This window comes from Triticum urartu, chromosome 4A (genome assembly GCF_056163025.1).
Source record: "Triticum urartu cultivar PI428250 chromosome 4A, HENAU_Tu73, whole genome shotgun sequence".
In the NCBI taxonomy this organism is placed as follows: domain Eukaryota; kingdom Viridiplantae; phylum Streptophyta; class Magnoliopsida; order Poales; family Poaceae; genus Triticum; species Triticum urartu.
The window spans coordinates 401,208,683-401,224,538 of NC_141876.1; positions in this window are offsets into that span (position 1 = coordinate 401,208,683).

The window sequence follows — 15,856 nt, forward strand, 5'->3', positions numbered from 1 at the left end:
AGTAAAACAAAGCTCGAATGTTAACTAAAAAATTGTTTTATGCTTATGTTAAACTTGGGTACTGAATAGTTGAAAAATCCTTGTTAACCTATCTGTTAATTAAAATTGTTTATTAGCCATGGTTAAATTGTTAACTATTTTTGTTTGTTATTTCATTTTGCAGTTTGTATGATGACATTTTGGATGTTAGGTTCCATTTTGATGCTTCAGACATGTTTGAGCTGAAACTCTGCAGTTCAGATGTAACATATCTGAATATGATCGTAGTGATGGAAACCCAAGGATTTAGTGAATATTATCTGCTGTTTCACATTGAGAATCCAGATTTAGGGGAGAAAGGATTGGAGATGGTAGAGAGTAATGCTGAGTAGCAAAGAGTAAAGAGGCCGGTTCAGGAGTGTAAGGTTATAAATTTGCTAGTGAGGGCATGTCCACCTCCTTGCAGCCAGTTTGAGAGGTGCTACCTCTTGAGCACTGCGTTGGTTTTTCCTTGAAGAGGAAAGGGTGATGCGGTAAAGTAGCGTAAGTATTTCCCTTAGTTTTTGAGAACCAAGGTATCAATCTAGTAGGAGATCATGCTTGAGTCCCACGCACCTACACAAACAAATAAGAACCTCGCAACCAACATGATAAAGGGGTTGTCAATCCCTTCACGGTCACTTACGAGAGTGAGATCTGATAGATATGATAAGATAATATTTTTGGTATTTTTATGATAAAGAGAAAAAAAGATGCAAAGTAAAATAAACGGCAATAGAAATAGCTAAGTGTTGGAAGATTAATATGATGGAAGATAGACCCGGGGGCCATAGGTTTCACTAGTGCTTCTCTCAAGAGCATAAGTATTACGGTGGGTAAACGAATTACTGTCGAGCAATTGATAGAATTGAGCACAGTTATGAGAATATCTAGGTATGATCATGTATATAGGCATCATGTCAGTGACAAGTAGACCGAAACGATTCTGCATCTACTACTATTACTCCACACATCGACCTCTATCCAACATGCATCTAGAGTATTAAGTTCATAAGAATAGAGTAATGCTTTAAGTAAGATGACATGATGTAGAGAGATAAACTCATGCAATATGATATAAACCCCATCTTTTTATCCTTGATGGCAACTATACAATACGTGTCGTTTCCCCTACTGTCACTGGGATCGAGCACCGCAAGATTGAACCCAAAGCTAAGCACTTCTCCCATTGCAAGAAAGATCAATCTAGTAGGCCAAACCAAACTGATAATTCGAAGAGACTTGCAAAGATAAACCAATCATACATAAAAGAATTCAGAGAAGAATCAAATATTGTTCATAGATAATCTGGATCATAAACCCACAATTCATCGGATCTCGAGAAACACACCGCAAAAGAAGATTACATCGAATAGACCTCCAAGAAGATCGAGGAGAACTTTGTATTGAGATCCAAAGAGAGAGAAGAAGCCATCTAGCTAATAACTATGGACCCGAAGGTCTGAAGTAAACTACTCACACATCACCGGAGAGGCCATGGAGTTGATGTAGAGGCCCTCCATGATCAATGCCCCCTCCGGCGGAGCTCCGGAAAAGGCCCCAAGATGGGATCTCTCAGGTACAGAAGGTTGCGGCGATGGAATTAGGTTTTTGTGGTGCTCCTGGATGTTTGGGGGGTACGTGGATATATATAGGAGGAAGAAGTACGTCGGTGGAGCAACGAGGGGCCCACGAGGGTGGAGGGTGCGCCCAGGGGGGTAGGCGCGCCCCCTACCTCGTGGCCTCCTCGATTGTTTCTTGACGCCACTCCAAGTCTCCTGGATCACGTTTGTTCAGAAAATCACGTTCCCGAAGGTTTCATTCCGATTGGACTCCGTTTGATATTCCTTTTCGGCGAAACTCTAAAATAGGCAAAAAAAAACAACAATTTGGGCTGGGCCTCCGATTAGTAGGTTAGTCCCAAAAATGATATATAAGTGTAAAATAAAGCCCATTAACATCCAAAATAGATAATATAATAGCATGGAGCAATAAAAAATTATAGATACGTTGGAGACGTATCAAGCATCCCCAAGCTTAATTCCTGCTCGTCCTCGAGTAGGTAAATGATAAAAAAGATTTTTTGATGTGGAATGCTTTCTAACATATTTCTCAATGTAATTTTTCTTTATTGTGGCATGAATGTCCAGATCCAAAAGATTCAAGATAAAAGTTTAATATTGACATAAAAATAATAATACTTCAAGTATACTAACTAAGCAATTATGTCTTCTCAAAATAACATGGCCAAAGAAAGTTATGCCTACAGAATCATATAGTCTGGCTATGCTCTATCTTCACCACACAAAATATTTAAATCATGCACAACCCCGGTGACAAGCCAAGCAATTGTTTCATACTTTTGATGTTCTCAAACTTTTCAATCTTCACGCAATACATGAGCGTGAGCCATGGATATAGCACTATATGTGGAATAGAATGGTGGTTGTGGAGAAGACAAAAAAAGGAGAAGATAGTATCACATCAACTAGGCGTATCAATGGGCCATGGAGATGCCCGTTAATAGATATCAATGTGAGTGAGTAGGGATTGCCATGCAATGGATGCACTAGAGCTATAAGTATATGAAAGCTCAACAAAAGAAACTAAGTGGGTGTGCATCCAACTTGCTTGCTCACGAAGACCTAGGGCATTTTGAGGGAGCCCATCAGTGGAATATACAAGCCAAGTTCTATAATGAAAAATTCCCACTAGTATATGAAAGTGATATCATAGGAGACTCTCTATCATGAAGATCATGGTGCTACTTTGAAGCACAATTGTGGAAAAAGGGTAGTAGCATTGTACCATCTCTCTTCTTCTCCCATTTTCTTTTTGGGCCTTCTTTCTTTTCTTTTATTTTGGCCGCTTTTCTCTTCTTTTTTCGTCCGGAGTCTCATCCCGACTTGTGGGGGAATCATAGTCTCCATCATCCTTTCCTCACTTGGGACAATGCTCTAATAATGATGATGCACTTTATTTACTTACAACTCAAAAATTACAACTCGATACTTAGAACAAAATATGACTCTATGTGAATGCCTCCGGCGGTGTACCGGGATGTGCAGTGATGCATGAGTGACATGTATGAAGAATTATGAACGGTGGCTTTGCCACAAATACGATGTCAACTACATGATCATGCAAGCAATATGACAATGATGAAGCGTGTCATAATAACGGAACGGTGGAAAGTTGCATGGCAATATATCTCGGAATGGCTATGGAAATGCCATAATAGGTAGGTATGGTGGCTGTTTTGAGGAAGGTATATGGTGGGTGTATGGTACCGGCGAAAGTTGCGCGATACTAGAGAGGCTAGCAATGGTGGAAGGGTGAGAGTGCGTATAATCCACGGACTCAACATTAGTCATAAAGAACTCACATACTTATTGCAAAAATCTAGAAGTTATCAAAGCAAAGTATTACGCGCATGCTCCTAGGGGGATAGATTGGTCGGAAAAGACCATCGCTCGTCCTCGACTGCCACTCATAAGGAAGACAATCAATAAATAAATCATGCTCCGACTTCATCACATAACGGTTCACCATACATGCATGCTACGGGAATCACAAACTTTAACACAGGTATTTCTCAAATTCACAAATACTCAACTAGCATGACTCTAATATCACTATCTCCATATCTCAAAACAATTATCAAGTATCAAACTTCTCATAGTATTCAATGCACTTCGATGAAAGTTTTTATATTATTCCTAAAAGCAAATTTCCATGTTGTTCTAAAGTACTCTCAAAATAATATCAGTGAAGCATGAGAGATCAATTATTTCTATAAAGTAAAACCACCGCCGTGCTCTAATAGGTATAAGTGAAGCACTAGAGCAAAAACTATATGGCTTAAAAGATATAAGTGAAGCACATATAGTAGTCTAATAAATTTCCAATCATGTGAGTCTCTCTCAAAAGGTGTGTACATCAAGGATGATTGTGGTAAACTAAAAAGAAAAGACTCAAATCATACAAGACGCTCCAAGCAAAACACATATCATGTGGTGAATAAAAGTATAGCTCCAAGTAAAGTTACCGGTAGACGAGGACGAAAGAGGGGATGCCTTCCGGGGCATCCCCAAGCTAAGGCTCTTGGTTGTCCTTGAATATTACCTTGGGGTGCCTTGGGAATCCCCAAGCTTAGGCTCTTGCCACTCCTTATTCCATAGTCCATCAAATCCTTACCCAAAACTTGAAAACTTCACAACAGAAAACTTAAATAGAAAATCTCGTGAGCTCCGTTAGCGAAAGAAAACAAAAACACCACTTCAAGGTACTGTAATGAACTCATTCTTGATTTATATTGGTGTTAAACCTACTGTATTCCAACTTCTCTATGGTTTATAAACTCTTTTACTAGCCATATATTCATCAAAATAAGCAAACAACACACGAAAAACAGAATCTATCAAAAACAGAACAGTCTGTAGTAATCTGTAGCTAACGCAAACTTCTGGAACCCCAAAAATTATAAAATAAATTGCTGGACGTGAGGAATTTATCTATTAATCATCTGCAAAAATAATTAACTAAATATCACTTTCCAAATAAAAATGGCAGCAATTCTCGTGAGCGCTAAAGTTTCTGTTTTTTACAGCAAGATCAAAAAGACTTTCCCCAAGTCTTCCCAATGGTTCTACTTGGCACAAACACTAATTAGACACAAAAAACACAACCAAAACAGAGGCTAGATAAATTATTTATTACTAAACAGGAGCAAAAAGCAAGGTGAAAGTGCAACTATCCCTGGGTGGTTTTGGTAATTCCTAACAACATATAGTTCATTGAGCTAATGCTATTTCAAGATAAACATTTCAGGAAAGCTCAATGATTGGCATGGCATGCATGAGAAAAGTGGATCCCTCAAAATTCTAAGGACAAAGTATTGGCTCAAGCTCAAAGCTCAGGACTCTACAACTTTTCATTTTAAGTGATCCAAGATCACATTGAGTCCATAGGAAAAGCCAACACTATTAAGAGGGGATGAGGTGTTGCCTAATGGCTTTGCTTGCTCAAAGTGCTTAGTGATATGCTCCAAAACCCTCAACTACTTTCTCACATCCACATATCCCGGGCTTGGCCAAGAAGCAGGGGACATGACCTTGGAGAAACGGAATCAAGTCTGTCGGGCGGGCACGAATCATCTGCGCCACCTGAGAGCCATGGGCTCCGAGCGCCGCGGGCGGCCGCCGGATGCGTCTCCGGAAGTTTCACCGTGCACCGCTCTGCCGTCGATGCCGATGGCCTCATCTCCATCAGCAATGCCCGATCTCTTCCATTCGGATCTGATCGAGGGTTCATGCGAGGCGGATGCGCGTGCGGCGGAGGGTTTGTGATGGGACGTGCGATTCCGTGAGGGCCATGGGGAATGGATCAGCGGCCGACTGCATCATTCTCCGGCATCTCGCTGGACGGCGTTGCTGGATTTGGACAACGATGTCCGCGCCGACGACTATATTGACATTGACGACCAGATGAAGGTAGGAACTTTATTGCGTATGGATATTTTCGATGTGGTTGTGGATCTTCGTATGCAGTTGGTTTCGGAAGTGGTTCATTCTATCGAGATAGTTGGCTCGTCCTTGGAATCTGGCGGAGGGAAGCTAGATCGGCGGGTTGGAGGTCGTTTCTGGGTTCTTGTGGACGATGATGACGAGGAGGACATCGACAACAGGACCTGCGCCAGCGAATCACCGGAGTTGTTCTCGCCTACTGTTGAGGCCGTTGGTCCTAGCGGCGAGTCGGCGTGACAAGAACTGGTGCCTGATGACAAATTCAAGTTAGATCACCAGTTAGTTCGCCGGAGTGCGGCGGCGACGATGATCAAGCCTTGGAAGGGCCCCCTGCCTAAGGTACGCCTTCCGACCCTAACGCTTTTTGATTTGATTCACCCCGAGTCCTGGATTACGGTTAAGAGAAGGAAGAACAAGCGTCGGAATGTGGCCGGACCGGCACCGGTGTTGGCAGCGGCGACCACACCGGCGATCCTGGGGATCGGGATCAGGGCGGCTCAGGAAGCGCGCTTGAATTCCATACTGGGCTGATCCTTGAAGAGATTTTGCCACAGCCTGCTGGGCCGGAGATAGTTGGGCATGAGGCCCAGGCTATTTCGGTACCCACAGAACTTGCGTGCGCCGACACATGCAGCGATCGGGAGGATCGATCTACGTCTGCTTCGCTACTACTGCTTAGGGTTCGCCGGTGCAGGAGGCCGGGGTTTCGATCCTGCGGCTCGGGAAGAGCGAAGCGGATCGCTCCGCTCACTGCAATGGCTGGTCGCGGGGCGGGGGGTCCTACGGGGAATAACCCACCCCTGGCAATGGCTGCGAACGGGCGTGGCGGGGCTGCGCCACCGCCGACAGCTTCTGGGCGGGGCGCCCCAGGTTCTTCGGTTGTCGCCGGGGCGTCGTAGGTCACTATGGGCCACAGTGGTGGCCATCCCAGCATTCGGCCTACGGTTCCGGTTGTGGGTCGTGGTGGCCCGCCCGTTCCCAGGCCGTCGGTGCCAGCAACAGCTCAGGACGGGCTCCATCTTAGCTCCCGGCCGACAACACCGGTTCTGGCTGTGCCTGCTGCAGCGGGGTGGGGCCGTGCGCAAGGTCTGAGGCCGCCTCTGCCTAGACCGGTTGTCGGCGCTGCGCCCCTACCTCATCACGTTACGAGGCCGCCGCAGAAGCATCCTGGTCAGGTGCACGCACAGGCTCCGCCGCCTCAGTCTGGAGCTGGAGGGGCGGGAGTGCCCCGTGGCCCAGCTAACGGTGGATCTAACGGACAGCCCCGGGGTCAATGGGGGGATGAAGGTCATGATGTTTATGGTGAAGGTATACACCGAGGTTCGGCGTTGACAGGTGGTGGACGTGGTTATGCTTGGCAAAGCGATGTCACAGCTGACAAACCTTTTTACAGTCCCCGGGGTGGCTTTGTTGAGGGGGCGTCAGGCCCTAACCATCGGCAGCATGGTGGCTACCATGGTCATTGTGGCCGAGGTGGCCGAGGTGGCCGGTACTGGCAACATCGTCCTCCTCCGCCTGTCGTCGTTGGGAAGACGGACTCCGTGGAGGCGGCCGATCCTGGTCAGACGCCGGATCTGTCAGATCACGCTATGGAGGTGGTAACAGAGCTGGCAACGGTTGTCGCCACAGCGTCGGGGTCGATTGAGAATGCAGACAAGGCAGATTCTGATAGAGCGTCCAAGTGGGCATGCAAGAGGGAGAAGATGGTATGCTATCGTTGTGGTGAGAAGGGCCACTTTATTGCGGATTGCGTGACTGAGCTTTGTGATACCTGCAGCAAGTCGGCACATGATATGGGGGACTGTCCTATTTTGCGTGATCGGATGCCCACTATTTCTATATATGGTGTGTATTGTGCTGAGCTGATGTTCTTTGAGTCCCCTAGTGCGTGAGAGATCCCAGAGGATACCCCGAGCATGACTACTGGAATTGTGAAAGTGACTAAATCTGATGTCTCCGAGTCTCAGATTGTGCAGAGGCTTATGGAGTTAGTTCCAGGTGGCAACCAGTGGGAGCTTGTCAGTCTTGAGGGCAACATGTATAAGGTTGACTTCCCCTCTGTTCAGGATTTGCAGAGACTTTTGAGTTTTGGGCTGTGCCGTGTGCCTGGCACACAGTGTATTCTGGAGTTCCACGAGTGGAAGAAGGTTGAGCCAAAGGGCAAGCCTCTTACTCAGGTGTGGTTACGTTTCTCTGGGGCTCCCTCGAAGCCGATGCAGGATGCTGAGGTCATTGCTAGTCTGGGCATTTTGGTAGGGAAGACTGAGCGAGTGGATATGGCCTTTACCCGAGCTCACGGGGTGGCTTGACTATTGGTGAGTGTTCGGGATATTGAGTTTGTGCCTGATGTGGTTATGTGGACATATCGGGGAAAAATGTTCCCACTTGAGATTTAGTTTGAGGATACTGAGCTTTTCGCTGACGCCATCAATGGGACTGATACAGACATGCACGAGGGAGATGATAGTTCTGCGGCCAAGGAGGCGCCGGGGCTGATGCTGGACGTGAGATGTCCAACGGTTCGAGGCACGTTGCTCATACAACCGTGGATGGGACAACATCCTCCCCTTCAGTGCCGATGAACACGCTGAGATTTGGGTCGTTTGAGCCAACTTATGCCCCTCCCAGACTTTGGAGTGACCGGTGGAGGCCGATGATGAGCTGGAGTATACGCACCCTCCACTGGTTTCTGCCGCCGCTGAGGATTCGGTGCTCGAGGTAACGGAGGTGGCTTGCTCTCTGGTGGCCTCGGCCGATGGAGGGGGGAGGAGTCTGGGCAGGTGGCCCCTCTTTCTGCCACTCTTATCGTGGCCTCTCTGACGGCGGTGGTTGAGCCTAGGGGAGGGGGCTATGGGCAGGTGCCTGCGGCTCCCTCCTCTCCTTAGGTGGCCTTTGTGGCCGCGCAGACCGTGGCGCCTGTGACGCCTCCCAGCCTGAGGGTCGGGACGGGCGGGGAGTTCGGGCAGGAGGCCCACATACTCCTCTCCCCTGGCGCACCTGAGCCCCATGGCGTCGGTTCCAGGCGGACATCGGCAGGGCATACGGGCAGGGCAGGAGGCCTTACTGTCTGTGGGCCATCTCGGGAGGAAGTGATCGCGTTTGGAGGGATTGCGGATCCAGTATCTGAGCGGCGGCGGATGATTCACCGGCTCCAGGATCTTCCGGAGGTTGACGACATGTAGCACAGGTGCGCCATGGGGGCGGCCAAGCTTCATGACATTGAGGTCACCACTAGTATGTTGGTTAACACCGCTAATTCAATTTTGCATTTTTCAGATAATGAGATTATTAATAATGCAAATCAATTAGGTGTTTCACTAGGTAGTAATGATAGTGAAATCTCTAATTATGTAAATGATTTACTGGATCGAGAAGCGGAGCGTGCTTTAGAAATGATTCGAAACTTAGCAGCGGTAAAACCCATGAATGACTCTGATATTGATGCATTGGGAGTCAGGGTACTAGATAACTTCTGTGCGGACCTTGCGCCATCCTCTCCTGAGTTGGAGGAAGAGGATGACACTATAGAGGGTGAAGTAGCTAGATCCATGGAGCCCGGTTGTGAGGACCGGGTGGAGGATCAAAACAAAACTAAACGCAAGTGGAAGCGGAAGATTTACCCGGCATCGACGGTGCGCAGGAGTGCTAGGATCCGTATCTCTAAAAAAATTCATGATGAAATATGAAAGGAATCTTTTGGAATAGAAGAGGTCTGAAAGACTTGGCTAAACGTAGGTTTCTTGCAGACACGTCTATCGAGCATAGATTGGATTTTATTGCTCTTTCAGAAACTGGTAGAGATAATTCTGCGCCCCAGTTTCTCAATACTTTATCGGGCGGTGTCAATTTCGATTGGCACTGCCTACCTCCATGAGGAAGATCGGGTGAGATCCTACTTGGAGTGCGATGTGATTCGCTGGAAGTCCGAAGTGTAGTGATGGGTGACTTCGCGGTTAAGTTCCGGGTTAGATCCAAAGCCGATGGGTTTAACTGGGCTCTGGTGGTGGTTTATGGTGCCGCACAGCCCAAACTTAAACCAGAGTTTTGGCGGATCTTGTCCGAATTTGCGGCTCTGAGCAGCTCCCAATTTTAGTTGGGGTGACTTCAACATCATTAGAAGGAGAGAGGAAAAGAATAATGACAATTTTGACGGCAGATGGTCGTTTATGTTTAATACCATTATTGAAAGCTTGGATCTGAGAGAGATAGAGCTTTCCGGTAGAAAATTTACTTGGGCTAATGCTTTGCCAAACCCGACGTATGAGAAGCTATATCGAGTCCTAGTGAGCGTCGGGTGGGAACAGAAATTCCCTTTGGTAAATGTCCAGGCTCTCTCTCGCGGAATTTCTGATCACACGCCTTTATTCGTGGACTCGAGGGAGCCAAACCACGTAGGAAACAAAACTTCCTTTTCATTCGAGCTGGAATGGTTTGAACGTGAAGGTTTCTTGGATCTGATAGCCAGGGAATGGGCTAAGGATGCAGGAGGTAGGACTTCTGTTGAGCGCTGGCAGAATAATATCAGGCATTTGAGAAGTTTCTTATGTGGGTGGGCTAAGCACCTTAGTGGGATTTATAAAGTTGAAAAGGAAAGGCTCCTTTCACTTATTCAGTCCCTAGATTTAAAAGCTGAGTCCACGATTTTGCAAGCCACAGAGCTTCATGCTAAACTTGAAGCGGAGATGAGACTGAAAGAGCTTCTCTGTGAAGAGGAATTAAAATGGGCGTTGCAGGCTAAAGTCCGCAAAGTTGTCCAAGGGGACGCGAACACTCAATTATTTCACTTGATCGCTAATGGCAAGCACAGAAAGAAGAGAATCTTTCAGCTTGAACAAGATGAAGGAACTATTTTAGGATAGGATAACCTCAAACTATACATAACCGAGTACTATAAGCAGTTGTTTGGTCCTTCGGAGGATAATTGTGTGTCCCTGGATGAGTCCAGGATTGAGGATGTGCCTCAACTCACTGCTGATGATAATGATATTCTGGTTGCCCCGTTCTCGGAGAAAGAGGTGTTTGAAGCTATTGTGCAGATGAAAAACAATAAGGCTCCAGGGCCGGATGGTTTTCCGGCGGAGTTTTATAAAAAGTGTTGGCATATTATCAAGGGGGATTTCCTACCTATGTTCCATGATTTATTATCTGGACAGCTTCAATTATTTCACTTAAATTTTGGAACAATAACATTTCTTCCTAAGAAAACGGAGGCTATGAGAATTGAGCAGTTCAGGCCGATTTGCCTTCTCAATGTTAGTTTCAAAATTTTCACCAAGGTTGGGACTAATAGGCTCACACAGATTGCGCACTCTGTGGTGCAGCAGTCCCAAACTACTTTCATGCCGGACAGAAACATCCTAGAAGGGGTGGTGGTCCTTCATGAAACGCTCCATGAAATCCACTCAAAAAAATTAGATGGAGCTATTTTTAAGGTGGATTTCGAGAAAGCGTACGATAAAGTCAAATGGCCATTCCTTCAATAGGCCTTGCATATGAAAGGTTTTGATGAAGCCTGGCGACGTCAGGTAGAATCGTTCACGCAAAAAGGGAGTGTTGGATTTAAAGTGAATGACGACATAGGTCATTATTTCCAGACACATAAGGGCCTGAGACAAGGAGATCCAATGTCTCCTATCTTGTTCAACATTGTAGTTGATATGTTGGCAATTATGATGGGAAGGGCGAAGGAGGCTGGTCAGGTGGGTGGCTTAGTACCTCATCTAGTTGATGGAGGTGTGTCTATCCTTCAGTACGCCGATGACACGATCATCTTTATGGAGCATGACTTGGCCAAAGCGGGAAATATGAAGCTGGTGTTATGCTTATTTGAACAATTATCTGGGTTAAATATTAACTTTCACAAAAGCGAATTGTTCTGCTTTGGTAGAGCCAATGACAAACAAGCATATAGGCAATTGTTTGGCTGTGAATTGGGGACTTTACCTTTCACGTACTTAGGTATCCCAATTCACCATCGCAAGCAAACAAACAGAGAATGGAAGTCCATCGAGGACCGATTTGAAAAGAAACTGAGTTGCTGGAAGCGCAAGCTCATGTCATACGGAGGCCGATTAATTCGGATTAACTCGGTTCTCACGAGTATGCCTATGTTTCTTTTGTCGTTCTTCGAAGTCCCAGTTGGAGTTAGGAAAAGACTGGACTTCTATAGATCACGTTTCTTCTGGCAGAGCGACGAACTAAAAAGAAAATACCAACTTTCCAAATGGGATATCATTTGTCGACCAAAAGACCAAGGGGGTCTTGGTATTGAGAATCTTGAGCTTAAGAACATATGTCTTCTCTGCAAGTGGCTGTGGAAGTTATCAGTAGAGACTGGTGCCACTTGGGCGCAGATCCTTCGTAGCAAGTATCTTCATTCCAAAACTTTGTCCCAGGTGACAGCAAGGCCGACTGACTCACCCTTTTGGAAAGGGCTTATGAAAGTCAAACTAACCTTGTTTAATAGGACACCGTTTATTCTTGGCAACGGCGCTAGCACGTGATTCTAGGAGGATACTTGGCTTGGAGAGACCCCCCTTGCCATCCAATATCCATCTCTATATCGTATTGTTCAACGACGTGAGGCATTTGTTGCAACGATACTTCAATCCACCCCCCTTAATATGCAGTTCAGAAGGACGCTAATTGGCAACCGTTGGGAAGAATGGCTCCATCTAGTAGGTAGACTGATGGAGGTTCAGCTTTCTCAACAACCCGGTAAATTATGCTGAAAACTTACCAGGTCTGGAGAGTTTACAGTTAAATCAATGTATGTTGATGTTATCAATTCAAGCTCGATTCCTAGTTCCAAACATGTTTGGGCTGTCAAAGTTCCTTTAAAAATCAAAGTGTTTATGTGGTTTGTCCATAAACAAGTAATTTTAACAAAGGACAATTTGGCAAAGCGTAATTGGATAGGACCTACTAGGTGTAGCTTCTGTGATCGGGATGAAACTATCAAACACCTTTTTCTTGACTGCCCGTTAGCCAAAGTTCTTTGGTGGACAGTCCATATTGCTTTTAACATCACTCCACCGAGTTCTATCAACACGTTATTTGGAACGTGGCTTAACGGGATAGGGCCCGAAACAGCGAGACACATTCGTGTAGGAGTTTGTGCTTTACTATGGGCAGTCTGGAACTGCAGAAATGATTTGGTTTTTAACAGAACAAAAAATATTCATTTTTGCAGGTTATTTTCCGAGCCACTGCATTGATCAGTATGTGGTCGCTACTCACTCCGACGGAGGCCAGGGAGCGTTTGGTTACTGGATCTATCTGCTGGGAGATGGTAGCACAGGATATCTTCAACCGGTTTGGATGGCGGATATGTAATAGGATAGGCAATTAGTTTACCTATCTTTCTTATGCCAGCCGGTTGTGGCGACTGTGGTTTTCGCACTTTTTTGGCTCTTGGTGAGCATTCCTTTTTTGTTTTTGTGACTTTAAGACCTTGTTGAACCTTCTTATTTATTTAATAAGTTGGCCGTATGCATCACTCCGACGCAGAGGCCGGGGAGTCCCCCCTTTTCAAAAAAATATGTCTCAAACCAAAAGTCAAACTCGGCCCCACCGAAATTTTCTATCCGGCGCCACCGAGTTCAGTTGACATAGCCACTGCGAGAAACCCTAGTCTTTTTGGTCTCACCGATAGGGATCTCGGTCTCACCGAGATGGGATTGGAATCTCTATGTTTCCCTTCGTAATGTTCCGGTCAAACTGAGATGAGCAATCGGTCCCACCGAGATTGCAATGCAAACTCTCTATCTCCCTTTCGTAATGTTTCGGTCCAACCGAGATGAGCGAATCAATCCCACCGAGTTTGCCTGACCAACTCTCTGTTAGTCCATTACCAAAATCGGTCTCACCAAGTTTGTGTAATCGGTCTCACCAAGATTACGTTATGACCTAACCCTAACAAAATCGGTGCCACCGAGTTGACATGTCGGTCCCACCGAAAATCCTAACGTTCACATTTTGAACTAAATCGGTCTAACCGAGTTTCATGATTCGGTCCCACCGAGTTTGGTGATTTGTGTGTAACGGTTAGATTTTGTGTGGAGGCTATTTATACCCCTCCACCCACTCTTCATTCATGGAGAGAGCCATCAGAACATGCCTACACTTCCAACATACATTTTCTAAGAGAGAACCACCTACACTTGTGTTGAGGTCAAGATATTCCACTCCAACCACATAAATCTTGATCTCTAGCCTTCCCCAAGTTGCTTTCCACTCAAATCATCTTTCCACCAAATCCAAATCCTGTGAGAGAGAGTTGAGTGTTGGGGATACTATCATTTGAAGCACAAGAGCAAGGAGTTCATCATCAACACACCATTTTTACCTCTTGGAGAGTGGTGTCTCCTAGATTGGTTAGGTGTCACTTGGGAGCCTCCATCAAGATTGTGGAATTGAACCAAGGATTTTGTAAGGGCAAGGAGATCGCCTACTTCATGAAGATCTACCCAAGTGAGGCAAGTCCTTCATGGGCGACGGCCATGGTGGGATAGACAAGGTTGCTTCTTCGTGGACCCTTCGTGGGTGGAGCCTTCCGTGGACTCGCGACCGTTACCCTTCGTGGGTTGAAGTCTCCATCAACGTGAATGTACGATAGCACCACCTATCGGAACCACGCTAAAAATCTCCATCTCTCCAATTGCGTTTGCACACTCCAAACTCCTCCCTTCACCTTCATATGCAATTGTTTTACTTTCCACTTCTATACTCTTAGAATTGCATGTGTAGGTTGATTGCTTGACTTGTGCTAAGTTGCTAAAATCTGCCAAGAACTAAAATTGGGAAAAGGCTAGATCTTTATTTGGTCAAGTAGTCTAATCACCCCCCTCTAAACATACTTTCGATCCTACAAGTGGTATCAGAGCTTTGGTCTCCATTTGCTTTGATTTCCATTGCTTTTGGTGGTCATAGCCTTGGTTTCACAACCTAGGAGAGTATGGCGTCTAGCGAGGGAAATTACCACCGTAGAGGTCCTTACTTTGATGGTACAAATTTTGCTAGTTGGAAGCATAAGATGAAAATGCATATTCTTGGACATAACCCCGCCGTTTGGGCTATTGTGTGTATTGGCTTGCAAGGTGAATTCTTTGATGGGAGAGAACCAAACCGTGAAGCTACCGCAGAAGAGTTGAAGATGCTACAATACAATGCTCAAGCTTGTGATATTCTCTTAAACGGATTATGCCCCGAAGAATTCAACAAAATCAGCCGTCTTGAGAATGCAAAGGAAATTTGGGATACTTTGATTGATATGCAGGAAGGTACCGAATCTGTCAAGGAATCCAAATTGGATGTGCTTCAAAGTCAGCTTGACAAGTTCAAAATGAAGGATGGTGAAGGAATCGCTGAAATGTACTCTAGGCTTGCTCTCATCACAAATGAGATTGCCGGCTTAGGAAGTGAAGAGATAACCGATAGATTCATCATCAAGAAGATCCTAAGAGCCTTGGATGAAAAATATGATACCGTGTGCACATTGATCCAAATGATGCCCAATTACAAAGATCTCAAGCCAACGGAAGTTATTGGAAGAATTGTTGCTCATGAGATGTCACTCAAGGATAAGGAAGAGCTTCACAACAAGTCAAGTGGTGCTTACAAAGCCTTGTGTGATGCTCCCACATCATCAAGTGAGAAGCAAACCTTCAATGAAGAATTGAGTCTAATGGTGAAGAAATTCAACAAGTTCTACAAGAGTAGAAGCAAGGAAAGAAGTTCCAAGTCAAGGTCCTACAATGACAAAAAATCTTCTAGTCGTGAGCGTAATTGCTACAATTGTGGAAGACCCAGACACTATTCCAATGAGTGTACGGCTCCCTACAAAATAAGAGAAGATTCTCCCTACAAAAGAAGAAGTAGAAGAGAAGAATCGCCATCACGAGAAAGAAGGAGTAGAGATGATCGCTATGAATGAAGACCCTCTCGGAGAAGCAAGGACTCGGAAAGGAAGGACAAGTCATCAAGGAGCTACACAAAAAGAAGACATCAAGCTCATGTTGGTGAATGGGTATCCGGTTCCGACTCCGACAGTCACTCCGAAAGAAGTTATCACTCTGAGTCCGAATATACTCAAGATAAAGGTGTTGTCGGACTAGCACTTGTGACAACCAACTCCTACGGCATATTTGACTCACCAAATGAAGGAATTGGGAGATTCTTCATGGCTAAAGGTCCAAAGGTAACACACCTCGAGTATGTTGATTTCAATGGTGATGAATATGATTTGCTAGGATATGATGATTTACTTGGTGACAACACTAGTTATGAAAACTATGATGAGCTTGCTATTAATC